Source organism: Oreochromis aureus, linkage group 3, assembly GCF_013358895.1.
Source record: "Oreochromis aureus strain Israel breed Guangdong linkage group 3, ZZ_aureus, whole genome shotgun sequence".
Classification (NCBI taxonomy): domain Eukaryota; kingdom Metazoa; phylum Chordata; class Actinopteri; order Cichliformes; family Cichlidae; genus Oreochromis; species Oreochromis aureus.
The window spans coordinates 45,336,882-45,364,675 of NC_052944.1; the positions used below are offsets into that span (position 1 = coordinate 45,336,882).

The 27,794-nt window shown below is 41.4% G+C and overlaps 1 protein-coding gene and 1 long non-coding RNA gene across 2 annotated transcripts in view; one reads left to right on the forward strand and one right to left on the reverse strand.

Moving 5' to 3' along the window:
- Nucleotides 1-27,794, forward strand: part of LOC120439390 (zinc finger protein 771-like) — an 844,755-nt gene that overhangs the window by 373,888 nt on the left and 443,073 nt on the right. The window lies entirely within an intron of this gene.
- On the reverse strand, nt 15,865-19,093 carry LOC120439397. The gene is made up of 3 exons (XR_005612623.1): nt 19,048-19,093; nt 16,597-16,770; nt 15,865-15,923 (listed from the first exon to the last, which is right to left on the reverse strand). It is a non-coding gene; the product is annotated as an uncharacterized LOC120439397 (long non-coding RNA).

Sequence of the window (27,794 nt, forward strand, 5' to 3'; positions counted from 1 at the left end):
TACCCGTTGAGGAACTGTTAATCACACAAAAATCATAAAAACATAGTTTCATGTAACTCTGTAATTCTGGACCCCTCCTCTTGACACATGGACACTCCCATGAGTCAACTTGTCAAACCTAGATTCCTGTCTGAAAGATTTAGGTTAGCTAGATCATGTCCCAGGCAACATCAGGGCGTCTCCCCCTCTGGAGCAGCACCACCCCGAACCTATAACCCTGCAATAAAAGATGTTAGTGTGTTTTGCATATTAAGTTTGCTTAAAACCCGGCTCCGCCAGTAGCCTGCATACACACCATCATGGCCTGGAAAACAAGATCTAGAAGTGAAATCAAACTTCACACTTATAAACAATTGTATCATTAGAGTAATAAAGCATTCAGCATCAACAGGACAAGTATCATGTGCAGGTTTTCTCAAATTAGAAAAATACAATTATTGGCATAATTTGCCTCAGACATGGATCATCCCATGTACTCAGTTAACATTAATGTAATCGGTGACTTCCCTTAAGCAAAGTCACTCCATGTATTTAACACTAGGAGCTCAGTAGTGGCCAGCTAATGAGCCCCATATTCAACTATTCCATAAACACTGCATCTCTTATTTGCTTTCTCATGTTACTTGTCCGTCTCTGCTGAATCCTCTACATGCACTCTTAAGAAAAACAAACATTAACAACACACATGGACAATCCTGGAGGTCAGGCACAGGTGGACAGGTTCCAGAGGTGCTATAAAAAGACCATAAAGTTAACCATCCATAGCTGTGGAAAGAAGTGACACTAGTTTCAACACAGGGAATGTCTCACATATTATTCACATCGTCAAAGTAACCTTTAACATTTACCCAACAACACAGTGTAACAGCATCACCAACTCATAACCTGTAAACACAGTTTTCTTCATACATGAACCCAGAAATCCTGTTGTAGAAAAACATCAACCAGCCGTCCTGATATAAATCACATGATCAACTCACATGAAGAACTGTAATGCTGTAGAAAAGAAAATGCAAATGTTAGCGCTGCGCAGGTGTACACACACTTTCTCACAGTGATCTCTGTGAGCAACACAAGGTAGTGAATAACACCCCTGGTAGATGCACAGACACAGAAAGTGGCATTTAAAAGGTTAAATCGGTACAGCCAAAGCTCACGCAACCTCGAATGTTGCTGTCATCTTTCTGCTCCTGTAAAAAGAAACACACAGATTCATCTGCACCTTTGTCAGGTGGGGGTTAACTTCGCACAGTGATATCAGTCAGTCTGTCAGCTTCTGTCCGCTTTTACCAGTCAGTCAGGTTTTTTTTTTCTCTTTTCTCTCTTCCACTCATACATTCATTCATTCTTTCTTTGCTGATAGTGGAACCTATCGTCGCATTTAGTTTCCACACTCAGCAAAATGACGTCATTTCAAAAAGAAGAATTTTAGATTGGATTCCCTCGTTAAATTTTGGGCAGGGACTCTCTTTTTAATTGTCCCAGATAAGTGACTTTCTCCTGAGCCCATTTTAATGGAGAAGCTCACTTGCAACAATTTTCTCGACGACGTGTCGTATAGCGCTTCTGTTCCAATCGTGCAGATCTGCTCAAACAGAGATTATCAAACAAAACTTTCAGTGCACTGTGAAAGTATCAAAATAAAAAGGCCTCGTTCAGTCATGACACAGGCTCCTCATCTCAGGAGGGTAAATCATACCATTAGCATGATTTATCAAACCATCATACTAATTGGCAGGCTCAACTTCACAACAAAAGAAAAATCATCAGCTAGATAAACTCCAACCCAACCATCAGCCGCACAACACACAACATAACCCTAATGTCTTATTAACTATGAATTTAATCTGCACTTTTTACTCGTTTAGGCCACAGATTTTATTAAGTTTTCCTTTTTCCCTTCATCATAAAACATGTGACATGTTGTCATGCATTTCACAAAAAACTCTTGTTCTTATGTATTCAGAGTTGTGTACCTGGGTGCAGGATTCACTCGCACATCACAACAGGAAACTCAGTGTTTTAGTGTCTCCACTCCAACACATCTCATTCACTCGTGCTAGAATTCAATCACCTTTCATTAATCTAAGAACGACCAACTAATCTGCATATCAGCTATTAACCCACGAAGTTGTCAGGACAACAGAAATGCATGTTCAAAATATTATCACAAAAATAGAATTTCCCTCATACAGTAAATTACTTGTGCTGCATCAGTCAAGCAGAAAGCATCTCCCAATTTACTATATTAACAACTAAATTTATTGTCTGATCACTGGTTGGTCAAACCAGAATCTTTTTCCCACAAAAATTAAACTGTTGTCCTGCAACCCAGAGAGTTAACTGTCAGCATTGGATAAATTCAGCATTTGATAACAAGTGTCTGTTAAATTTACACTATTTTAACACTGATGAGAGATAACAAGCTGATCTTCATTGCATGTGTGTTTGTGTTATTAGGCAGGTTTAATCAATGTCTGTGGAGCTGCATCTCCAGCAGGGCATGTTCTTAAAGCTGCCTTTCCTACACACTTCTCTGCTATTAATTGATCATTTTTTAACTAATGTGCTATGAGTCCACTGGTCTTTGCATCACACTAAGTGACTTGGATAAGATGATAAACAGACTCACATGCTCAAGATGCTGCCTAATCTTCATGGACTCTCTTGTGTTTGTGTTAGTAGGGTTAATGCATGTTCTGCTTGTGTGTGTGATTTTTGTATATGTTTCTTTTTGCAGTGTTTCAGATTCCTTCACAATTTTCCACTGAAGCAGTCAGTTTTCTGTTTCCCAGGTTTGCTAACCCAAATTTTGATTTCCCACATTAACGACAGCACTCTCTGTGTTCTTACCTCCTCTCACTGTGTTGTCCTCTCCCACTTCAACAGTCCAACAGCCGGCAGTTCTTCTTCAGCTTTGTCCTGTGTTCCACTGTCTCTTCTTGCCTTTTTCTCCAAAGGTGGCAAATGTCAAACTCCAACAGTCTCCTCAAACGTTCTTTTCACAAGCACAGTGAAGTTGCAGCTTGTTAGAAACACAGTGCCATTCATCCAATCAGGATGATGGGTTTGCTTTTCTTCTCCGATGCTGTTTGTCCACACTGCTGCTGCTTGCTGGGACTCTTTGCTCAGGACTTTGCTGCTGTCTCTTTATCTGCCATGTTATTGCTCTTTGGAACTGCATTCCTTGTCTTCAGGGAGGAGTGAGAGCTCGCTTATGAGTTTGAGAAACACATGGTGCTGTAAATAAGTCAGCCAGAAACTTGGCCTGAACGTTTCCAATGATCTTAAACTATAACTTTCTTCCGACCGCTGCATGTGGAAAATTGGTCCAGGTCTGCTTTTCATCTGAAAGTGACAAACTAAGACATTTTCATTATTATCATCACTGCTTAACCAACACACAGAACTCTCTCTGTTGTTTGTGAACTCTCCTTTCTTAAAAGCAGAAAATGAGATTGTAGTTGTTCTTGGCTGATAAACACAAAACCTTTTTCCTATGATTTTCCATCTACAATGTAGATTCTCTCTTTTTTACTCTTTTTTTCTTTACACTAGCTGGTGACCTGCAGAATCACCACTCTCACAATTTGTGACAATTACGTTTACACAACGCACACACACTGCGATGTCAGGCACATTCACACTCACTTTTTTTTCATCTGCGTAAGAAACTATATGGCTGATGATATGTGCCATGGTGATCCATAAGTATGATCACAAGTTTATTTAATTATTTTCCAACCCAACAAAACAAATAAACACAAACATGATGCTGATGCTATGAACACTCTACACACATGAGTCAAGATGCAGGAAACTGCTGCGCATCTGAAAGACGAAGCTGAACTCACGGATACGCTACATACTCGAGTTATCATAGTTCTCTTTCCCTTTCTTTGATGAGTTCTCAGCCAGCTCCCGATCTGATAATGTGTAGCTTGCTCATCAGCTCAGAAGAGACAGCAACGCAACCTCACACAGTGGTTGCGTGCTTTGCCCACAGTGGCAAAGACTTACACTTTCATATTCAATTCAGCTTCTCCATCATGTAGTTTTCAGCTGTTTCATACAGGGTTCAGCATATTAGTTGTTTTCATAGGTGTGCTCTATATCTCAACAATGGCTCATATTAGGATGACAGTCTTTCAAACAGGTCAAGTGCCTCTCTGCACGTCATTAGTTTAAATATTTGCCTATTTTACTTCATCTCATATGTCATTGTACTAAATTTGAGCAACCCTAAGCTTAATGCAGATTACTTTTAACAACTGGTTAAATTAATGGTCTGGAGCACAGGCTGTTGTTGATCAGGGCAATCTAAAGAATCATCTAAACATTTTGTGTCAGCAAGGGGTGGGGGAAGCCATTCACCAGAGCATAGCTTAACTGCTGCTGATGTGGGCTGGCCTTCTCCACACGCTCTTCAAGGCTGCTGTGTATGGGCAGAAATCTGTGCCATCAGAAACTGAATTTGAATAAGTTAAATTTGAATTTGAATTACTCGGATTGAATCTGAATTGTAACTTGAATGAAAGCTTTTGAAAACTGAATTTGAATTAGTCTAATTTGAAATTGAATTTATGGTTTGAAAATGAATTGATTTGCTTTGAAACTGCATTTTATCCTTTAAAAATTCAGCTCTCGAATAATTTCACATTCACTTCTCACCATTCAGTTTCAGTTCTACAATTCAATTTCAGTTCCAAAATTCAGTTTTGGGACTTACATCCGGTTCGGTTCAAGCGCAGATTAATAGAACTACAGACTGATAGCGTTACTGACGGAATCTACAGCGTCTTGAGCTGAATTAAGACTTCAGAAGTCATTCGTCATGTCGAATCACCAGCGGATAAACTCTCAGGTTGGTAATAAATGTATTACATGTATAAGAACAAGCGTCATGTTAACAAATGATAGCCGTACAGTAACCTTTATGCTTATTGTAGCTGTTAGCTAAAAACGCTAATTTAGCGTAGTTTGCCCTGGATTCAGCTTTGACAAACAAATATGATCGACTGTTTCTAGTAGAATTCCAAAGTTGTCATCTTGTACCCTCTCAGAGCCCTGTATGCTTGCAGAGACCCCTACAGTAAGGAAACATGTAAAACGCTGTCCAAACCTTTGTATTTGAGCTTTATTTATGTCTTACACAGCATCCCAACTCTTTAGCTAACTTAATAACTTCAGCTAAAGTGAATAGTTAGTCTTATTCATTAGTGCAGCGTTACTGGATCACCTCTGTTTGAAGTGATATAATATGATATACAACTATCACTGAAACAGCAAACTTTGTAAATAAACAACACTTCTCATTCTCTAAACGTTTGGCCACAGCTGTAGATTACACTATCAGTGCTTGTTCACTCTTGACAATAATTACATTTCTAAATTCTCTTTGTGCATTTACAGGTAAACAATATCTAATATTTTATCTAAATGACTGCTTTGTCTTTGAAAAGGTGAAGAGCCTGAGGCCGGTGACAGTCCAGTTCTACTCTAAGTACATCCTTACGGTGGCTCACAGGACAAGGCGACATTCCTGTTCTGCCAGAAGAGAAGAGAAACTTCAGAGTCTTCATGAAGTTCAACCAAAACCTGTCATATGGAATATGACAGGGGTCTCAAACTCCATTCCTCGAAGGCCGGTGTCATGCAACTTTTCCATGCCCTTGATAACTGGAGTTTGAGACCCCTGCCGTATGGTGTTTATGCAGTTTTCTACCCACAGTTACAGCATGTCTGACTGCCTGTTCAGCATATGCAAAAATATATGATGAGTTTAAGCATGTGATGACTAAGGCCTTCCATTATGGTGTTTGTCATCACATGTCACAGACATCTGGATGATCATTTGGAATAAACAAAAAAAAACAAAAACTTGTTACTTCATCTTTTATCTTTATTATTATTATTATTATTGTTCTTATTTTACATTTTTCATTGTTAGGCATTAGGTTTATTTGTAGTAGTCCTTTCCAGCTTCTTTCCCTCTTCCATGTTACTGTGTCAGCTTGTCAGCATCTATTTGGGGTTGGGAGTGGAACAGGAAGTAAGGAACAGAAAGTGCCATTTAAACCAGGAGAGGTTCTTATATTTCAGAAGAAGGATTAATTCAAAAGAAATGACCTCAATGCCATATTTTATTTAGGAACCCTAGAGAGCACTTTGCAAAATAACACATTCTTATAATTTCACCCTCAGATGAGCCAAGCTATGACTGTCAGGGAAGGTGATGTAGGTACAGAGCATGTGAGAGTGGTTAAGTTGATGTCTCTTGTCTAGATGAAGGCACAGGAGGGATCAATGGCACGGCATAGAGATTCAGTATCTTCAGTCTTCAGTGGACACTCCATTTCTGGCATAAAACACCTGTAAAAGATGGTCGATTTAGGAGGTGACCCGACAACTTCAGCCTGTCAAACATAGCAATGGAGCAGTATGTTTAAAAAAAAAAAAAAAAAAAAAAATCTAATTAAGCATGCACTCAGTACCCTAAAATTATTATGATAGTTAAACACAGTGATAGTTGTATATCATATTATATATCACTTCAAACAGAGGTGATCCAGTAACGCTGCACTAATGAATAAGATTAACTATTCACTTTAGCTGAAGTTATTAAGTTCGCTAAAGAGTTGGGATGCTGTGTAAGACATAAATAAAGCTCAAATACAAAGGTTTGGACAGCGTTTTGCATGTTTCCTTACTGTAGGGGTCTCTGCAAGCATACAGGGCTCTGACAGGGTACAAGATGACAACTTTGGAATTCTACTAGAAACAGTCGATCATATTTGTTTGTCAAAGCTGAATTCAGGGCAAACTAGGCTAAATTAGCGTTTTTAGCTAGCAGCTACAATAAGCATAAAAGTTACTGTACTGGCTATCATTTGTTAACATGACGCTTGTTCTTATACATGTAATACATTTATTACCAACCTGAGAGTTTATCCGCTGGTGATTCGACATGACGAATGACTTCTGAAGTCTTAATTCAGCTCAAGGCGCTGTAGATTCCGTCCAGTAACGCTATCAGTCTGTAGTTCTAGTAATCTGCGCTTGAACCGAACCGGATGTAAGTCCCAAAAACTGAATTTTGGAACTGAAATTGAATTGTAGAACTGAAACTGAATAGTGAGAAGTGAATGTGAAATTATTCGAGAGCTGAATTTTTAAAGGATAAAATGCAGTTTCAAAGCAAATCAATTCATTTTCAAACCATAAATTCAATTTCAAATTAGACTAATTCAAATTCAGTTTTCAAAAGCTTTCATTCAAGTTACAATTCAGATTCAATCCGAGTAATTCAAATTCAAATTTAACTTATTCAAATTCAGTTTCTGATGGCACAGATTTCTGCCCATAGCTGTGTTTTCTGAAAATTTCTAAGATTTGAATCTCTTCCATTTATAAGCCTGCGATTAACCGCACGGCTCAGGTCCGCGTGAAACCCGCGCGACCGTGCTTGCGTGAACCCGCGCAGCTAAGGAGCCATCGCTCTCTTTTGTTTAAATACTTTGCGCTGCCAGCGGCGAAGTCCAGTCTGTCAAACTCTGACGCACTCTTAGTTGCTTAGGAACCCATGATAACAACAACAGTCGGCGTCACAGACCACGTGTTCTACTCCGCACTTACTCACACAAACACACTCAACACAACAACAACAACACAAAATAGGCCTATAACTTTCCCCAGCCTGCGTGAACCCGCACGGCCATTGAGCTCCTGGACTCGCGTGTACCCGCGCAGTCACTGAGCTTCACCTGCCTGCGTGAAACCGCACAGTATAGGCCCACGTGAAACGGCGCGGCCGTACAATTAAGGAACCGTCGCTCTCTTTTTTATAAGCCTGCGTGAAACCGCACGGCTCAGGTCCGCGTGAACCCGCGCAGCTACAGCGCTCTCCTTTCTACAGTACTTACTTGGTGTCACTTTTGCATTAATCTCGAATCCCGTCAATCATCATCCAGCGAGGAGAAAAAAACAGACAGCTAATCCACCGGCCCGATGACGAATTCTCACGTCTCGGGACATTACTACTAGAGATGGACCGATCCGATATTACGTATCGGTATCGGTCCGATACTGACCTAAATTACTGGATCGGATATCGGCGAAAAATAAAAAATGCACTCCGATCCATTAAATATCAAAAAGCATCTCACAAAACTTGCAACACGGCGTAACTCGGCTCATAACCGTAGCGTTGCAGCAGTATGCCTCATGTGACAGAGCGGCTGTGTGTATTTGTAGCCTTGCTACCAAACCAGCATTTCACCTCCGAGGAAGTTATCCCAGAGAGAAGTAAAGCAAGTGTGTAAGTTCATCTCTGAATGTTTGCAAAGTGTTCCCATGTTAAGCTTAACAACCGATATATGGAGCGACTGCCTCTCTCTCTCTCCTCTCCCTCTCTGCGCTACTTCAATCGTGAAACTGCTTAATGATCAGCTGATCGGCTTTTCTGTTGCGAGTCCATCTCTCTTCTTTGTTTTGGCCCACTTGCGCCAGAAAGAGGAAACCAGCGGCTGAACAACAGCAGCACGTTTAAGCTTGATAAGCTGTTGTTAGAATGTATTTAATATTACTTTCTACACCAGGATCCTTTTCTACGTAGCTGACGGCTGGTAACTGTGCAGGGGCGGATCTAGCAAAGTTTAGCCAGGGGGCCGATAGGGCATGAACAGGAAAAGGGGCACAAAGACATACTTTTCTTTCTTATTCTCATTTAAAATATGTAGCTTTTAATAAATAATTATCTGAATCTTACACCCAAAGTTTTAATCTGATGTAAAATGTATAGAAGTCCATTACTATATATTCTAACTCTTAAGTCTATATACCCTAGTAAGCTATAGTACTTTTTCCTTTGGGAAGGTACCGTCTGTGAATTCTGCAATTCTGTTGAAGAAAGATGTTGAATCTATTTAATTATTCTTGAAAAATAATTTGTTTCTGTGCATTTTTTTCACCCTGCATCAAATTAAAGTTGATTACATCGATTAAGCATCATGAGGTGGAGGGTGGGGGTGGTTCCTATTTTTTTTTTTTTTTTTTGCTGGGAGTTTGCAACCCTATTAGTTAGGTTGCTTAATATTTCTGCTAAGTACTCTTTAAAATACCAGAATAGGGAGGATGGTGTAGGTTTAAGTTAGGTTTTAAGTTAGGTAAGGTTTATTAGATTGATCAGTGTTGCTGAACTATGAAATATTTTGGGTGCAGTGTATTTTTTACACACAGGTATAACAGAATAGCTTTAGTGTTGTTGTTTATTTAAACTTGAGTATGAACTTATACAAAATGCAGCAAGATATTAAAAAAAACAGTTTTATTGATTAAAAACACACAATATCGGATTCATATCGGTATCGGCAGATATCCAAATTTATGATATCGGTATCGGTATCGGACATAAAAAAGTGGTATCGTGCCATCTCTAATTACTACAGGAACTTCTATAAGTCCTGGCTGACGTCTTTCGGTGAATGTCAATTCTAGGGATCCGGCTCGAAGGACCAATTAATGTTGGGTCTGTCTAGCACAGGCCCACCGCTGGAACGAGACAATTTAACTACACCGCAAAAGCATTGAACACCAAGTAGGCAAAGTTTGTACTCATGCATGAGGGAGACCGGACCGGAGCCAGATGTCGTTCCGCCCACTTGGTCACCGTCGGACTCTCAGCCAGGTTCCCCATAGCACTCCTTTTATTGTGGTTACATGAATATGCATAGGTTCATTAACATATGACATCTTACATAGGTATACATGTGAACAAAGAAGACTAAAACACGTTTATCCTACCATAAAACAATAAGACAAGGTACGACCTCTCCCATGCTCCTGGAATGTGGGGGGTGAATACCAGAATGCTCTGGAATGCACACAAAGCCTTTTACAGCCTACTGAAGATCACACATCCTATCACTACACAATCGATTATACACCTCTATGTATACGGCATCAATATTTCTAAGCATAAATGACAATCACAATACAAAAACCTAACAGCATATCTGCCCTTTGGTTTCACCTGCACAAGTGCTGAGGTAGGTCTCCCTGCAGAATCGTTTTTCCCTTCGTCAAAGGCAGCGCTGGGCTCTTCAAATCACGGACAAACAGTCTCCCACATTCTTGATTTTTAGTTCACAAACACTTCTTGTAATAGCTAACTACTCCTGACATTTTGGAGATATACATACTATACTATACTTTATACAGTAAAGTTACAGCGGGATACAAATAACATCAAGCTGATCGTGACGATTTGTTCCCCTAAACCCATTTTGAACAGAGAGGCATTGTTTGAAAAATGTATTGATCGCAATGTTGAATATTATTACACAGGAAAAAAAAACAAGTACACGTAAAATAATCACATCGTGACGCCTCTGCCTTTGTAAATAGAGGGACAGTAACTGCGTGCGTCTATGTAAGCATGTAAAACCTGCAGATAGTCAGATTAACAGTATTTTGTCTCTATCTGCCATTCTGCAATTCATCTCATGCAAACAATAATGTGGCGCATAGCGTGACGTGAAAAAAGGCACATACCTTTGACGTTGCGTGACGAACTCTGTATTCCTCGTCCACACAAACGCAAAAAATGAGTTTTCAGTGATTCGAAATGCCGTTTACGTCTGAACGAAAAAGCTGCGTTTTCCAAAGTACCCGTGTAGGTGCGGACGTAGCGTAACAGAGTTAGTAGTTTATTTTATTACTACCTGTAATTTATTGCAGTTTACTTGTATTTGCTTGATTGTTTACTAAATGTTTGAGGTGTGAAATAAACCGCAATGGAGCAAAATATGGGTGTGTGTGGTTGGAGGATGTGTGTGCGCGTGTGCACGCGGGGGGGGACATTTTTCTTGTACAACAAAGGCCCAGCAAAAAAAGTTTGGGAACCACTGGACTAGAAAGACAGAGCAGATTTCTCCTGTTTTGGCTTCCCTTCATACAAACCTCTTCTACTGTGACAGGTGTGAAGGAAAAGGTATCAGTAACCAGGAACTACGAGCAGAGTTGTGTGCAAGAGGTTTACCATCAGATACTGTGCTGAACAAAGAACAAGAAGCAACAAATTGTTTGTTAAAGCAACATTTCAGTTTTGTCTGACACAGGAGTGGAGTCGATATTTAAGTGAGGAGGTAGCTCTGAGGAGTCACAGCTGGCAGAGACACTTTATAGTTTGCCAAAACCTCCTACGGTCGTTTGGACTGTCAGTCGTTAAAGTAAAAAATAGTCACATTGGATCTTGATGATGGAGGCAGTAATCCGATTACACAGCTAATGAAAACGTAGCCAATCAGCATCAGAGCCAGACTTCCTGCCCAGGCCTGGTTTCTCTCATGTAGGAGATCGGCCGGTACTGAACCAAACCAGTCCTGTCCCGACCTTTCACCCTGACCTGGCAAAAAGGGGCGTGTCTTAGGTTGGATACCAGACAATAATAAAAGCATCGTTATTAGACTCTAGAGCTCGTATTATAGCTGACACCACATGTAGAGTTTAAGTTCACACAGAGACGATGACATTTTTCTAAAACCAGCAAACAATAAACAAGAAATGTAACAAGAGTTTCAGAAGAAGCTGTTTTACAGAGAAATGATTCCCTGAAGACAAAATTATTATTATCATCCTTTATTTCTCCAGGTGAAAATTGAATTGAGATTAAAAATGTTGTTTTCAAGAGAGACCTGGCATCATGGCAGAAAGAGTCACAAATACATAATAATTCAAACAAATACAAAATAGGAAAAACATCCGACATAAACTTCATAAAGTTTCATTAACAGACTTTGAACAATGGACTTCAAACTTCCCCCCAAAACAACAAACACATTTGAAGATAATGAATGACATTTATCCCTCTAAAGAATGACTTAGACTACGATTTAATATGAATGAGAACATGTTCAGAAATGGATGAAACCAAAGATTTCATCAATCCCTGATTTAGAGACAACAGAACCTTTGGTTTGATTTCACAAGATAAGAATGACGACTGAGTTGGAAGATTGTTTTATGTTTAGTCAAATCTTTCATACATAAAGTCGGATTACAAAATCATCCCCTAAGTTTGTTGTTTTACTCAAAGAATTGAAATTATAGAGAAAATTTGTGAAATAACTTAAAGAAAACAAACCACAAAAACTCTATGATACTCTAAATCCCCTGGTTTAGGTCGGCAACCTTTCTGATGATGAGTGCATCTAAAATTTCCTCAGAAGTCAGTGTGCCATATGATTGCATTAGCAATAAATTACACACTATATAGAACCACTTTATAGAATTATATTTGTTGGCAGCTATTAGCGAATAGTTATCAGCTATTTAGAAACAAAAAAAGACTTTTTATCCATAACAGCAAATGAACTGTACAACAGAAAATACAAATGCTATTTATTGTCTCCTCACAACAATGATAAGAAAATAAACTGGGCCAATATGGCATGTTTGTTAAAACAGGGACACACATGTTAATGTGATCTCTGGTCTCCCACGCAGAGACACAGGTCTCTGAGTGTCCAGCATTCAGACCTGAGGACTCTCTTCATGTGAGAGAAAATCTGCTCACACAGATCCAAAAATGTAAACCTGTTTCTCCATCAGCTGTTCAGCTCTGATGATTCAGTAAGGACATCTCCTGGTTTCATCGTCATGTTTCGCTCTCACCACATATCCAAACCGACATCATGACCAGCAGCTTTACAGCTGTGGCTCCAGCAAACATCAGCTGATACTAGAAATTAATATTAAATAAATTCTAACAACAGCTGATCAAGCTTAAACGTGCTGCTGTTGTTTATCCGCTGGTCTCCTCTTTCTAGCGCAAAGTCAGCGAGAAACAAACGAGAGAAAAGCCGATCAGCTGATCATTGATCAGTTTCATGGTCCCTGAATGCAATTGACACCCTTTTCTCAATGAGAAGTCTGGGCTCGGGTGAGCCTGAGTGTTGAAGATGTCTACCTATTCGGAACCATGATAACAGGGTTCTTGCTGATCGGAGCTGGCTTGGCCCTGACTTATCGAAGATTAAAGAAAGTGGAATCGGCTGTTCAAACCCCCACAAGGCTGCACGCTGGGATTGAATCGATGGGACGAGTGGTGAGTTCTCAAAATGGGCTCATTGAGTGCAGCACAGATAAGATCATGGAGAAGCTCACGGCTCTCCAACGGGAGATTGAGAGACCAGTGTCGGACTGTTAGAACAGCTTTGAAATTCATATGAGTTGTTCGCACTAAAGTAAAAACCACCATCACTTCATGCAGATGCCACTTCGGCTCCAGCTGCGGTCTCAAGGCTGGAGCTGAACAACAACACCCTGATAACGACTGTGTTTAGACTGTTCTTCCCATTCTATGCAAGGCCACCTGGGTTGGCTGGAAGACTGTTTACTTAGCCTGGCAGGGCAAAGGACACTGTCTCAGCTGAACTCTGGACACACACACTGATACACACTCATCCCCCCTCCCTTTCCAGACGCCTTCGACAGTGATGGGAATAACGGCGTTACAAGTAACGGCGTTACTTTGTTCAGTAACGAGTAATCTAACTAATTACTATTCCTATCGTTACAACGCCGTTACAGTTACTAACAAGGAAACTATTTTTCAACAAACAGACGGTTGAAGCTGTGTTCAGTTTACCGCATCTTATATCAGCTGCAGGAAGTAGCTGTAAGTAATCTGGACGCTACAGCTTTAAGCAGCTGCGCGCTCCCGTGGACGGTAATCACGATCACTGTCTAGCACAACACCTGGAGCTCAGGGGGCAAAACAATCGAGTGCTGCTGTTTGACTGAGGAAGAATAAAGTGGTCGTGGTAAGTCAATCACATGACCACTTAAAGACAAAGCAACAAGGTGACATACACCAGTTTATAAACTGTGTTGATAGGCCACGTAAAACCAGAGTCATGATAAACAATATATATGCGGCGTTTTTTCCTCAATAGTTTCGTCACGTTAGTGCAAAACAAAACAGGGAGGGAAGGAGGGAGACACGTTTCGTTGGCCTTCGATGCTTGTCCCCTCCGGGGGAAGATGGCGGTCGACTGGACCAGCGCAGACATGCTGCAGGACCGGATGCACTGTCTACACCGGCTCTCTCTCACCCTTTACCCGCCCCTGTTGCTTGTCTTGTGTTTCTATGGTGTGTTGATAGTCATGTGCTTTTTGTGCTGAGGTGTTTTTTTTCTGTTCTCAAACTGTTCTCCCACTAGGAGCTCAGTCTGAGTGGAGTTTTTTCTCCTCCTCTCACCTCATGTTATGTATTTTCGTTGTTTTTTCCCATCAGCCTACCTCTGACATGTCTTCCCAATGTGATGTTTCTGTAAGTTTGGTCAGAAGGTTCCTTTGTAAGTGCGCATGCGCCATTAGCGTGCTGCCTGCTGTAACCCTTCGGGATTAATAAAGTATTCTGATTCTGATGATTCTGAAGTCGCAACAGCAGAGAGAGCGGGAGAGAAGGAGAGGAGAAGAGGCAGAAGACACAGAATAAATCCAGCTTTGTGTCTTTTTTCCATTCTAGCTGAAGTCCGGGACAAACTGTGTTCCCTTTCAGCTCAATGCGAAACACATAATATTTTCTCTGAATAGGAGACGATTCCGTTTTTTACAGGACGGTTGGCAACTCTACTAATTAACCTTATGAATAAAATAAAGTTCACTATCAGTAACATCATAGCACCCACCCAGCTGTATAGAAACTCCGTCATGCTAGCTAGTGCGCAGTACGAGTTATTGTAACTGACTGTAAAAAGTCAGCATAACGAAAATAAACTCCACCTAAACTTGGTTTATATCTGACCCAGATAGACTGCAGGTCATAACTTCTCACCTGAAGTTCAGTTCACCTGACACTTCGGACCGGCGGCCGCCTCGGTCTCTGCTCCTCCAGGGTTGCCGACCCCTGCTCTAAAGCATCTGATTTGGATTCCTGAGATCAAATATATTTTCCTTTGACTTTGTTTTCTTCCCATTTGTGGCTTTAATGTAGTGTTACATCCTGTTTGTTTGCTTCCATCTGTACACATGTCCAGATTCACTGTTATGTTTCTATTCTTACATTGCTGTGTGATCACTGTTCCCTCTGCTGACTGATGTGACCTTTTGTATCTTACACTGATACTTGTCATATTTGTATCTGCGCCTAAAAGATAAAAAGTTTTCCATGCTAAAACACAGCTCCACCTCCTGCAGTTCTCCTCTGAACCACTAGATGTCTCTGTTATCTAAATGAAGACGTGCAGCACAGCAACCACAGCAGCGCTCAGATCACACGTGTCCTGTTATTATGTATAAAAGCATGAAACAGGTGAGACAGGTGGGATCAATATTAATGTTGTGGAAATATATGAAAAAGCAACAGAAGAGTGAAAACATTTCGTGTTTCTAGAAAGATCTTGCAGCTCATCGCTGCTCACAGACTGTATTTACAAGTGACAAACTGCAACTCTACAGTACATCTACAGTGTATATCAAATATATTCTGTATTCAAATCTATTGAGTGATGTTTGAAAGTCTTTCCAGGTGAGTTTGATCCAGGAGGGTCTGAAGCCAGAGTCAGACAGAGACTGTGCAGAGACTGTAGAAGGACAGAGCAGCAGCAGAGCCGTCCAGATACACTGAGATCCTCTGTCAGATCCAGAGGGACACACAGGGATGATGCTGGACTCTACATTGTGTCTGACAGTGGAGCTGTTCTCAGAGCAGTTCACTCTGCAGCACTGACAGTCATCTGCACTTCATTCCTCTGTCAGTCACTGCTGGATGAAGCTCTCCTCTCCACCTCCCAGTAACATGGCCCAGTCAGAGCGTCTCTACACACAAGCTGCTGCTGCTTCAACCTCTCTGGATCATCAGGACACAGCTCCTCCTCTGTCAGCACACACACCGTCCTGTTTACCATCATCACCTCCACCTGCAGAGAGAAGAAGGAAGAGCAGAGGAGATAAACAGTGTTTCCAGAGACTCTTCATCAGCTGTCAGTCAGTGATGCAGCACATCCAGTATAAAGAGCAGCAGGGACTTCAGTGCTGGGACTGTACTAGGACTCATTGTTGCTTCACTTTTTCTAATCTTTGGATTTTTATTGAAGTTGATGAAAATGTTTTCCCTCCTAGTTTGAGTTTGGACTTTCATTCATTAGAAGAACCTTGGTGTGTCCACTCTGAGCTCTGTAGGAACCCCAACAACAAGCCCAACAATCCAGATGGACGGTTCCAGCTGTTAACTGGAGGAACTCCATCCAAACATCTGCTCTCACTAAATTCTTCCTCACCTACAGACTGTGTTCTTCACTGCTTTAAACTTGGAAATGAATGCAGTCATTGGTCTGCGTGCTGCTCTGTTCAGAGAGCTGATTGGCTGTTGACAGTGTTTGATCAGAGTGCGTTAGCCGTTACTATGGTGACCATAAAGGTCAGAAACAGGAAGTGTTTGTGTCCAATCCTGAAGCCTGTCACCATTCTCCTCTCACAGCTTCACTGAGAAGCTGCAACTTTACAGGAAACACTGGATCTTTGTTTCATGCTGACTGTGTTTAGTACAATACTGCTGACAGCACCACCCACTCACTCCATCACTCTACTGACCTCAGAGTCTCCAGTCTGTACACTGGACTCTGCTTAAGATCAGACAGCTGCTTCACATCTGGATCCTTCAGGTTGTTTCCCCACAGGTTCAGCTCTCTCAGATGGGAGGGGTTGGACTTCAGTGCTGCTGCCAGATAATCACAGCTGATCTTTGACAAACCACAGCCCCTCAATCTGTATAAAGAATTAAAGATGTAAGTTTATTAGACAAAGTGTGAGCTTGAAATCATTCAGTGTTTCATCATGAAACTGTGCAGAGTTTCAGACTATATGTCCTGATGCAGCCAGTTGGATTTTGGAGATTTGAATCTCTGTTCTGTGACTAAGTCCTTGAATCATTTCTTCCAGTTGGTCCAACAAGACAGACTAAGTGTTGGACATGTGTTGTGGCTCCATTAGGGGAGCTTCTAAATGTGATGTGATGGCCCCTCTGGGTCTGTCAGGTCACAGGACTGACGAGAGCTCAAACTGGGCACACAGTGGTTCCAGTCTGGACCAAAGACTCTATACTGGGACTGAGGGACTGCTTTGACTGCACCCACTGGGACTTCTTAAAGGCTCATGTTCTCACTTAGATCATCGATTTCTACTTACATTTCTTTCTGGGGAAAATGGGGATTACTTTGAAAACAGGAAGTATTTTCCCCAATAAGCAGCCCTGGATTAGTAAATCACTCCAACATGTTCTCAGGCAGAAGAAGCTGTCTTGTTATGAGGGAGAGAAGAAAAAGATTGAGGCACAGAAACGTATTGAAAGAGAGATAAAGCAGCTAAAATCAGGTGTAAAAAAGTAAAGCAGAGGATGAGCTGAATAAAGGACACTCAAGGCTGGCTTGGAAAGGAATGAAGTCCATGGTGGGGATGCAGAACAAGGAGCAAAGATGAATGTGATGCTGAATCAGCAGAAGACTTGGACTCATTGGATTCCAGCTTTGATATCATTGATTTCAATGACGAGCTTTGTGATTGTAGCAAAGGGCTGGTAGCTCTGAGAGTCCCACTGATGAGGTGTTTGTGTGGAAATCTCTTAGTGGGACCAAAGAGAAAAAAAGCCCTGGTCCTGATGCTGTGGGAGGAAATGATTGAAGTGTGCTGTGAGGAACTGACTGGGAGGTTTTCACACATTTTCCAGTCCTCCTTGGAACAACAGGAAGTTCCCAGCATATGGAAACAAAGGTTAAGAGTCCTATGGCACTCAGTGATGATGGTGCTGTGGCCCCACCACCTCCACCTCTTTGTAAAGGAACTAAGTGTAATCTGAAGCTTCAAATGGAACTAAGACTTCCTCCACTAGGTGGCAGTGTCTGATGAGAAAGTGTTAGTGGAGCTGGCCTGGAGTCAGAAACAGGAAGATGCAGGATTTGGGCTGAAATGGGGAAAAGTGGTTCGCACTAGTGCCTTAAAGCAAGAAGGTTGTAGGTTGAAGCTTGTTGGCCTTTCTGTGGAGGCTGGATGTTCTCCCACAGTCCAATGAAATGCTGCTTAGGTTCATTGGTGCTTCTAAATTGGCTGTAGGTGTGGATGTGAGAGAGTGCTTCTCTCTCTCTCTGTTGGCCCTGTGATGGACTGCTCACCTGTGCAGGTGGACCACGCCTCTTGCCCTATGACAGCTAGGGCACAGGCTGCAGCCCTGTGAGCCTCAGCTGAATAAACAGTTAGCAAAAATGATCCATAGATGGCCTGAAATCCCCCAGTTAGCAGTTTGGTAGATAGCTATGACATGCTAATCCCATCCAGCAGCTGTATTCTACCTGTAAGCTGATCCCTGCTGAGCCAAAGCACTTTTTCAGATACAAATGACAACCTTTAATAGAAACCTATTGGTCAGCATCTTATTAGCCTGCTGTTAGCTTCATTCCACAGAAAACTGAGAGAAACTAACAGAGTTGATAAAGAATAAAGAGAAATGTGCTGATTTAAAGCCTTTGAAGTGCTTCAGATGATCTCTGTCCACTTCTGTCCACTCATTCATTCATGTAAGCTTCTAATGCAGCTTTGATCTTCACAGTCTGCTTCATGAAACTCATTCTAACCCTGAATGTCAGAGTGTTCCTCCTTCTCTTTCCCATCATTCATGCTGGCAGTGGAGGAGATTTGGATGTTGGACTGTGTTTTGGATGATGTGTGTATGTTTGTGTTGGACTGCTGTCTGTAAAGCAAACACACATTTTGCTTTAGTTTCAGTGTCACACAGACTTTAAGGTGGAATGAAGAGTTGGAGAGTTTCACAGAGAATTATCCAGTGGAGGATTTTTCTTCTTCTTTGAAGGTTTGAAATGTGAACATTGTTCTGCTGCAGTCAATGGACTAAACCAGAGAAGAAGAAAACAGACTTTACCATGAAGATCCTCAGTGTGGATCAGTATAATATCAGCCTGATGTCTGCAGTTTAGTGTCAGCACAACTTTCACATCATATTCATCTCAGCACAACTAAAACATGCTGACTGACCTCAGAGTTTCAAGTCCACATCCTGGACTCTCCAGGAAACCACACAGATGCTTCACTCCTGAATCCTGCAGCTTGTTGTTGTAGCTCAGGTCCAGCTCTCTCAGATGGGAGGGGTTGGACTTCAGTGCTGCTGCCAGATAATCACAGCTGATCTCTGACAAACCACAGTTCACCAATCTGTATAAAGAATGAAAGATGTAAGTTTATTAGACAAAGTGCTTGAAATCATTCAGTGTTTCATCATCTGTTCAGAGCTGAAGAAGGTTCAGAATGTAGAAGTTTAGAAAATGGAAACTCCAAACAGCTGAAGCCAACAGGAAGCAGCTTCAAACAAACACAACAAGAAAAAAACTCTGAATGTTTCACATTAAAGTCGTACATTTCTCATAAAAACAGGACAAAGACTTGAAAAAAGTCGTGTTTTTCCTTCCAGGAACCACATGGCTTCACTTTTAAAGGTGAAGTGTGAAAGAAATGGACATATTTGAAGTCCAACACCTTTTTCCAGTCACATTATTAAAGCAGACAAACTACAAGCTCATTTTCATTCCAACAAGTCATCTTCTGACCTGGACTAACAACACTGGTCTCTATGTGCAGCTGGCTGTGAGACCAGTGCTCAGGGAGCGCGTCTACAAAGTGCAACACTGAAAGAACATCACACACTCATTTGCTTCCAGCACTTTCACACAAACATCTACTGTCATTATTGTCACCAAACTCTGTGGATCCTTTATTGCAAATTCAAATGGGATCAAATGGTCAGACAAAAGAGGGTTATGAGGAAATAGGATGAAATGTTGTGTATTAGCAGCAAGTTATTGAATCATTTTCCTCCGAAACCAAACAAAATGATTGACAAACATGTTTTTACAAACTCAGTGTTGGACTTGGATCAGCAGGATAAGCTGATGTTTAAAGGCATTTGAGTCTCGCTGTATGAGAGTCCAGTTATTCCTCAATATTTATGGATGATGTTCTTTCAGTGTTGCACTTTGTAGACGCTCCCTGAGCCTCACAGCCAGCTGCACATGGACCAGCTGACATTACCCAGCATTAGAGGCGGCTGTAAAAATGGATTTTCCTATTTAAATGGTTTGAATTTGAATAAAGCGATGTTGATTCATTCAATCCTGAATGGATTTTTAATATAAATGTATTTTGCCAGAATCTCAGGTTAAAGCTCCCAAAAGTATTTCAACAACAAGCAAACAGATAAAACAGTAAATGAGAGCAGCTAAACACACAAAGATGGAAACACAGAGCGTGGATCGTTCACTCGACGGCACGCGTACGGACACGCCGTCGGGGCTGAAAGTGGACAGCTCACAGATCCTGAAGCTGCAGGTTTCATCTGTCTCCAACCAAAACTGAGTGAACCAGCAGCAAAGAAGATCCAAACTACGCTTTACGTTTGATGAACATCGTCATGAATTCTCTCTGACTTTGACCTTTACTTCCTGCACAGCTCTCTCTCTCTCAGTGTACTTCAAGAACAGTTTACCTTCAAAAGTCTGTTTTCTGCATTATTCACTGCTTATTACGCACCAGTCTGCTGTTGTGTTCACTGCTGTCGGCCTCCGAAAACAAAGCCTCATTTCTGCTGTTCAATACTGAAGAAATTGAAACCTTTTAAAATGATGACAGATTACAAACTCTCAGCTGTGTCTGTAATCAAACCTCTGTAACTTTGCTTCACTTCAGCAGCATCAGCTCATGTTCACATGTTGATTCATGGTTTGCTTCAGTTTTTGATCGACTGCAGAATATTTTGAAGGTTATCTGCTATAAAAAGCCAGAAGAGGAAAATCTGCTTCATGTGTTTCTGTTTGATCCTCAGTGACTTTGACACAAAGGCCTCTGCTGTGATGATCACACCTCTGATCAAGTCTCACAGTGTCAGCTTGGTTTTTATACATATGGATATGTGCTGATAAATGATCAGAATTAGAACATTTCCCACTGTCTGCTGTGTGCCGTGACCTTTGACCTGCTAAAGAGAGTCAGCTGTGGATTATTCATTGGCTGTCCCATTTCAGGGTCTGCACGCTTGAAGTACGCATTTCAAGTGCGATTACGTCACCGCCACACGACGACAGCTGTCCCAATTCGAAGTGTACTTCAAATGCATACTCCAAATGCGCCGTCGCTTTCCCCAAATATCAAGCGTGGTCCGGTGCACGCTTCGTGGCCCCATATATCCCACAATCCATAGCGCGGCGGTGGGTGTGGATAATTTTGCCGCAAAATACGGCAGAAGGGAGCGGCCGAAGAGTGAACTGTCAAAAGTAAGTACTGAATATTATGTCACTTATTTATGTGCGAATGTTTAAGAACATTAAAACATTACTGTTGGCCACATGTCGGCAAAGTTATGTGACATTAGTGATGTTTGTACTTTCAGCGGTAACTTGGTTTTAAAGCCTCTACTTCTAAATATATATATAGTCGACCTTAATCTTACAGAGAATGTGATGATTTTATGGATAATTAAAGTCAGTCATATATCCACAAACACAACAAGCTGAAAGTCAGTGATGCTGCTCGGTTTGCAGTCCTGAATATGACGGCACAAGCAGGATTCACTGCACTGTTAATGTTAGCTATGTTATATTGCTGCCTCTGTTCGGTGGTGTCGAGCCAAACGGACTTTAACGTGTGTTTGAACGAGCTGACGGTTCACTCGTTAAGCTGAAAGAAAGATGCTTTAATCACAGGAGTCACACATGTGTCCACTGGACCATCTGGAACTCTTCTTGTTCAGCACTCGTAATAACACAAACACTAAATCCTCCTTCTCTTGTGCTGTTTTGTAGCAGTGTATACACCTGAGACTGTCACCTGTCTGTCTGTCCTGCACTCTCTCTCTGTTTCTTTCTCTCTGATTGTGGAATAAAAGTATGAACATGTATTTATAAGTTACACTTGTGTTTGAATCCTGCAGCTTATCACACATTTGATTTCCATGTGTGACAACTGCAAGTGTCCAGAGTGAGGACAGACTGAGGGACCCACTGCTGCACATCATCTGTGAGGCTTTGCACCCTGATGATCCACCAGGACAAACTCAGCAGTGTGTGAGGAAGAGGAGGAGGAAGAGCCAGCAGCAGCTGACAGATGGAGAGAATAGACAGACTGTTCCCTGTTTGTGAAGGACTGCTAGGAAAGTTTAATATAACTAATTGTCTGTCCTGAATCAGTCTTATTAGGTGATGTTCAAATAATGTTATCATCCCAGTGTTTTCAGTGTGGCAGAAAGTACTCAGGGCCTTCAAGTTACACACTATGAAAGGCAGCAACAAGTTTAATATTCAGAAACCTAAAGTATGTATCAGCAGCAGAATGGAGCTAAAAATAAATGTTTGTTTCAGTTCTATGAAGCTTTGAGTATTTTGGATTAGTAGTACTGCTGTGTTTGTTGCATCATATTGCTGTAATAGACCCTGTGCATGAGAAAATGCTAACTTCCTGGTTTGAGACCGGATGTGGGGTTGTACATTTCCTGTAGCTTTACTTTGCGGTCAATCGCTACTGCGAAGAAAAACTCCAAAATCATGTCCAAAACTCAAAAACGGAAAGATCACATGAAGTTACAAAGAGCAGAAGGTGGGAACACTCACCACTGTTGTGTCATAAAAAATCTAATGATCAATTTTGACGTTTAAAGAGTTTAGATCGATCAGTTGTTTACATCACTCAACACAAGCAGAACTGCATTACAGAATCAGAAGACACATCGTCCACATTCAGAAGCAGTAGCATATGCTAACGTGCACATAGTCTATTGTTTATATGCTTTATATATTCTGAGCTAAGTTGATCTATAGTGTTACATCATATTCTATAAGGATGTTATGTGTTTGTATACTTTCTGCCCAGTTTGACCCATTTAGCAGAAATCGGGCTGTTTAAGGCTCTGATATCTATTCTGTATGACTTAAAGCAGTTATGACATGGTCTGATTTTCTCACCCAATAAAGGAATATTTCATATATCAGTCTGATCTTCATTCTATCAGAAACAGTTTTCACAGCTCGTGCATTTTCTTTTTACACATATATATAAGCATTGAGCCAAATTTAGTAATGCCAACATATTGAAAGAACAATGTTTGTCTCTTATATATAATACATCTATATATACACTGTCAGAGATACTTGTCTTTGAGTGAAGATTTAAGGTGATAGGAAATATAAATAACTGCTACTTGCATCTTTGACCCAGAGTTCAAGCTCATATACATATATATATATACATATATACACACACACACACACATATATATATATATATATATATATATATATATATATATATATATATATATATATATACACATGAGCGAGAGACAGATAAATATGAAGGCATGCCGGCTCGGACGTCGCCCGGATCAACAAGGTCCGCGTCAGGTGTTGAGGAACCAGGGCACCCTGACGACAAGTGGGCTACTGGAACAAGAAGGCATCGGTGGGCAAGAGATGAAAACAGGGCGTTGTTGGAATGCTACTACGCAAGTAACCCTGGCGGAAGGGGTTACATGAATAGGATGAGGGGCCTATGGATTCTTCGATACCCAACATCCACAATGACGGCGAAACAACTAGTAGCTCAGTGTTCCAACATTCGAAAGAAGGGACTGCTATCACAGCTAGAGATTGACAAGGTACAACATAAATGCTACGGCAAGGAGGAGTCAGGGCGCCAGGTCAGGGGGAGATATCATCACCCCACCGAGATTGGGTACATAGCCCCAAGTGCGATAGGAGAAGGATCGTTGAGTGCGAGAGGAACTGACCTGAAAGATAGGATCATGGCCAAGCTTGAAACCTGGATCCCCGTGGCGGTTACCAAGATTACGTGAAGTACCCTCAGAAGGTCTGCTAGATGATGTTAATGCAGCACTACGGATGATACCTACAACCACGATTACCGACACTAACAAGCTGATCTACACTACGGCAGCAGTGATCAGTGAGATGCTTGGCTACAAGTTGAACAGCCACAAGGGGCAGTACCCTCCATGGAGAAGGAGGCTAGAGGGCAAGATCAAAGTAGCACGGAGGGAGGTTAGCCAACTAACGGAGTTGCAGAAAGGCGCGACAAAGAAGGTGCATAAGAAATACAGCAAGCTGTCCATACCTGAGGCCTTGAAACTGCCAAGCAAAGACTCACAGCCTTGGCCAGCCGCTTGAGAAGGTACACCAGAGAGATAGAAGGCAGGAGAATAAACCAGCTGTTCTCCACAGAACCAGCAAAGGTGTACTCTCAGTGGCAAGGAACAATAACAGAACAGCACCACCAAGGCTGGAGACGGAGCAATACTGGAAGAGCATATGGGAGAAGGGCGCAACCCATAACGGCAATGCTCAGTGGCTAGTGGATCTGAGGGCAGACCATAGCGACCTCCTGAACAGGGTCCAGTAACCATCACAGTGGTAGATATCCAAGAAAGGGTCTCCAGTATGAAGAGTTGGACAGCACCAGGGCCCGACATGATTCACGCCTACTGGCTGAAGAAGCTGACTGCACTCCACGGCGTCTGGCAGCACAAATGAACCAGCTGCTAGTTAACGAGAGACACCGGAATGGCTAACTGAAGGTCGGACGGTCCTGATCCCCAAGGACCCCAAGAAGGACCGGTCCCATCCAACTACCGACCAATAACCTGCCTCAGTACTACATGGAAGCTCCTGTCAGGCATCATATCGGCTAAAATGAACGGGCACATGGGTCAATACATGAGCGGGGCACAGAAAGGGATTGGCAAGAATACCAGAGGCGCAAAACACCAGCTACTGGTAGACAGAACAGTCAGCCGAGACTGCAAGACCAGACTGACCAACCTGTGCACAGCCTGGAGTGATTACAAGAAGGCCTATGACTCAATGCCCCACAGTTGGATACTGGAATGCCTAGAATTGTACAAGATCAACAGGACCCTAAGAGCCTTCATCAGGAACTCAATGGGGATGTGGCGCACAACACTAGAGGCCAACTCCAAGCCCATAGCACAAGTCACCATCAAGTGCGGGATCTACCAAGGAGATGCTCTGTCCCCACTGCTGTTCTGCATAGGCCTGAACCCCCTGTGGAATTACAGGGATTATTTTACATAACCATCATCTTATCATTGCATTAATTATCATTTCATCAAAGCGTTTATTGAAGCTGCTGGCATTATGTTATAATTTATATTATAGGGGTTATCATAATCAAATATTAACATGTTTATTACAGGTGCAGTTATAACTACTTTAAAATGATTGAGTTAAATATATATGTATCATAACTCATATGCTGAGTATATTGTTACAGTAAAATAGTAGCTGAGCAAAGGCCTGAATGTATTCAGCTTCTTGTGGTATTTGAGTTTGCCTAGTTACAGGTGACGGAAGGATGTCCAGTCCAGGGTGACCTCAAAGGCCTTAGGTCATCACCATATTCGGAAGAGTATGCCACAAGGAGGAACCTCTATGTTGCATTTAATTCTTAAAATACATGAATGTTCTGTACATGCAAATTATGTGCTTGTAAACGCAAGAAGGGGCGTTACAATACCCTGATGTTATAAAAGCAATCTAGAGTGTATTTTGGGTAGAGATGTACAACTGTTTGGCAGTTTACACCTCTCACGCTATGCGTGCATTAAAATCAATCGTTTGAACGACCTTTTCTGGACTATCATTGTTTTACTCTCATCCTCAATTTCGAACCCGTAACATTTGGTGCATTGGCGAGGTTGAGTAGAGAGAGTTGGAGGTTGAGACTGAGAGGGTCCAAGGTGCTCAAACAGGCAGACACGAGTCAGTGGTCGAAGTGAGTGGACATAAGCCGGCTTATTCAAAGGTAAGGCACTACCTGTTGAATTATTTCCAAACAGTGCTGAATTGGTTCTGACAAAATTGAAAGTCTACTCACTGAAAATTACTGGTAAAGGTCTGTTTTGATTTTGGTGAAAATCTCATGAGAATTGAAGTGGAAGTAATGATAATGTAAGGTTAAGTGACAGTACTGATTAAAGGAAATGCAGTTGGACTGCTAAGGAAAGAGAATTTAAAGTAGTTGGACTACTGAATTTAGGATTAGGTAATTTGGAAACTGTATATGGTCATGCAGTTATAATTGAATATAAAGCTGGGCTTGGACATCAATATAGTCGGTTTTGTGGTTTCATAGGATGTCTTTACAACACAATTAAATTTCTGTAGAACGGAACTGTGGGATGTTCTAGGAAGTGCATTGTCGGAAGGTGACACTTCCAATTTGTCGGTGACGATCGACATCTTCCTCTGGGAGGATAGTTCACTTGGCAAGTGTGGAGAACAACGACGCTCTAAATAGCTACTGATTGGATCAGTTTACCGTTTGGAACGGTTTATGCACTTTTTGGGTAGTAAAGGTTGGACCTTGGGCGTTGGGCGCTTTTAAATTGACTTAGGAACTTTAGCAATTAGACCAGACACAGGTTGGACCTGATACTGGGTCATTGATTATCAAAAACTTGGAGTTTGTCCCTTGGAGGGTTAATTCAAATTTTGTCTAAATTATGTAGGTTGTGCAATTTAAGGCCTTGTAAATATTATTTAATTTATCAGACGTCTCTGTGTTATAATTTTTATGTTTGTATATAGGCTCTGTCTGCCACGGGCACTGCAGCAGGCTGTTTATTTTGAGAGTGTGTCTGTGTCTATGTAAATGAGATGCCTGTGACTTATTTAGAGTGACATTTCCTGTTTACTAATGAGTAACTAATGACTGACTGCAGAGACTGGGTTCAGGACGACTTACGTCTGTGTTTTAAGGGAAGAATTGCTTTTATTTCTACTTTGTTGGCATTACGGTTATTAAATATGACGACTACTTTATGATACATGTAGAATTGGAGTATGGGTTTTGCTTTACACGTCCCTGAACGACGTAATACTTGCTGAAAGTAGTAGGACTTGTGTTTTATTGACTGTTTGTACTGACACCGTTTTTTAACATTTTATAACAGTTTGCGTAAATACATATGTTGGATTCAGGGTATTGTGTAGTTGAATATACATGGACAGGGGATGTTTATGACGTAACCTGTCGATGTCACGCTGTGGTTTCAGATACTCATTACGGCTTTTTAGTAACTTAAGTAATAAGGCGATCAGAAGAAGCATTATTAGATTTTGCATGTAGTAGTATTGTTATATTTCGGGCCCTGGAATTATACTGTAGGCAGGATAGAAATCTAAATCCCACTGACGCTGATTGAAAACACATAAGTATATGCACTTAGTACACCCACTCAAGAAATTATTGTGTGACTGATGCTACAAAACTGACCTAAAGAATGGTGATGTGTGTGGAGAAGTGTTAGTTGTCCTGATGTGTGAAAGAGCGCTATTAAAATGTGTGTGAGTGAAATGAAGGCATATTGCTTTTAGATAAAGATTTAGTAGAATTACTGATTATTTGTAGACTGTGAAATTAAAAGGAAGTCTCTGCAGAAGCTGTAGAAACAGGAAACCGTGTGTGTGTCTGGGACAGGAAATGCATGCCCATAAAAGGGAAGCTCACGGTGACAAGTGTGCACCCAGAGTAGAGAGAGAGATTAACTCTGGGCAGATGAAGCAAAAGGGAGGTTTTAAGATAAAAATGAATATAGTACTAATTATATGCTTTAGTGTGCCAATACAGGTGGACTCTCTCAACATTGGAACCTTGAGTTCAGCAGCAGAAAAGTAGATTAAAAGAATTGGGAGAAAATAAGC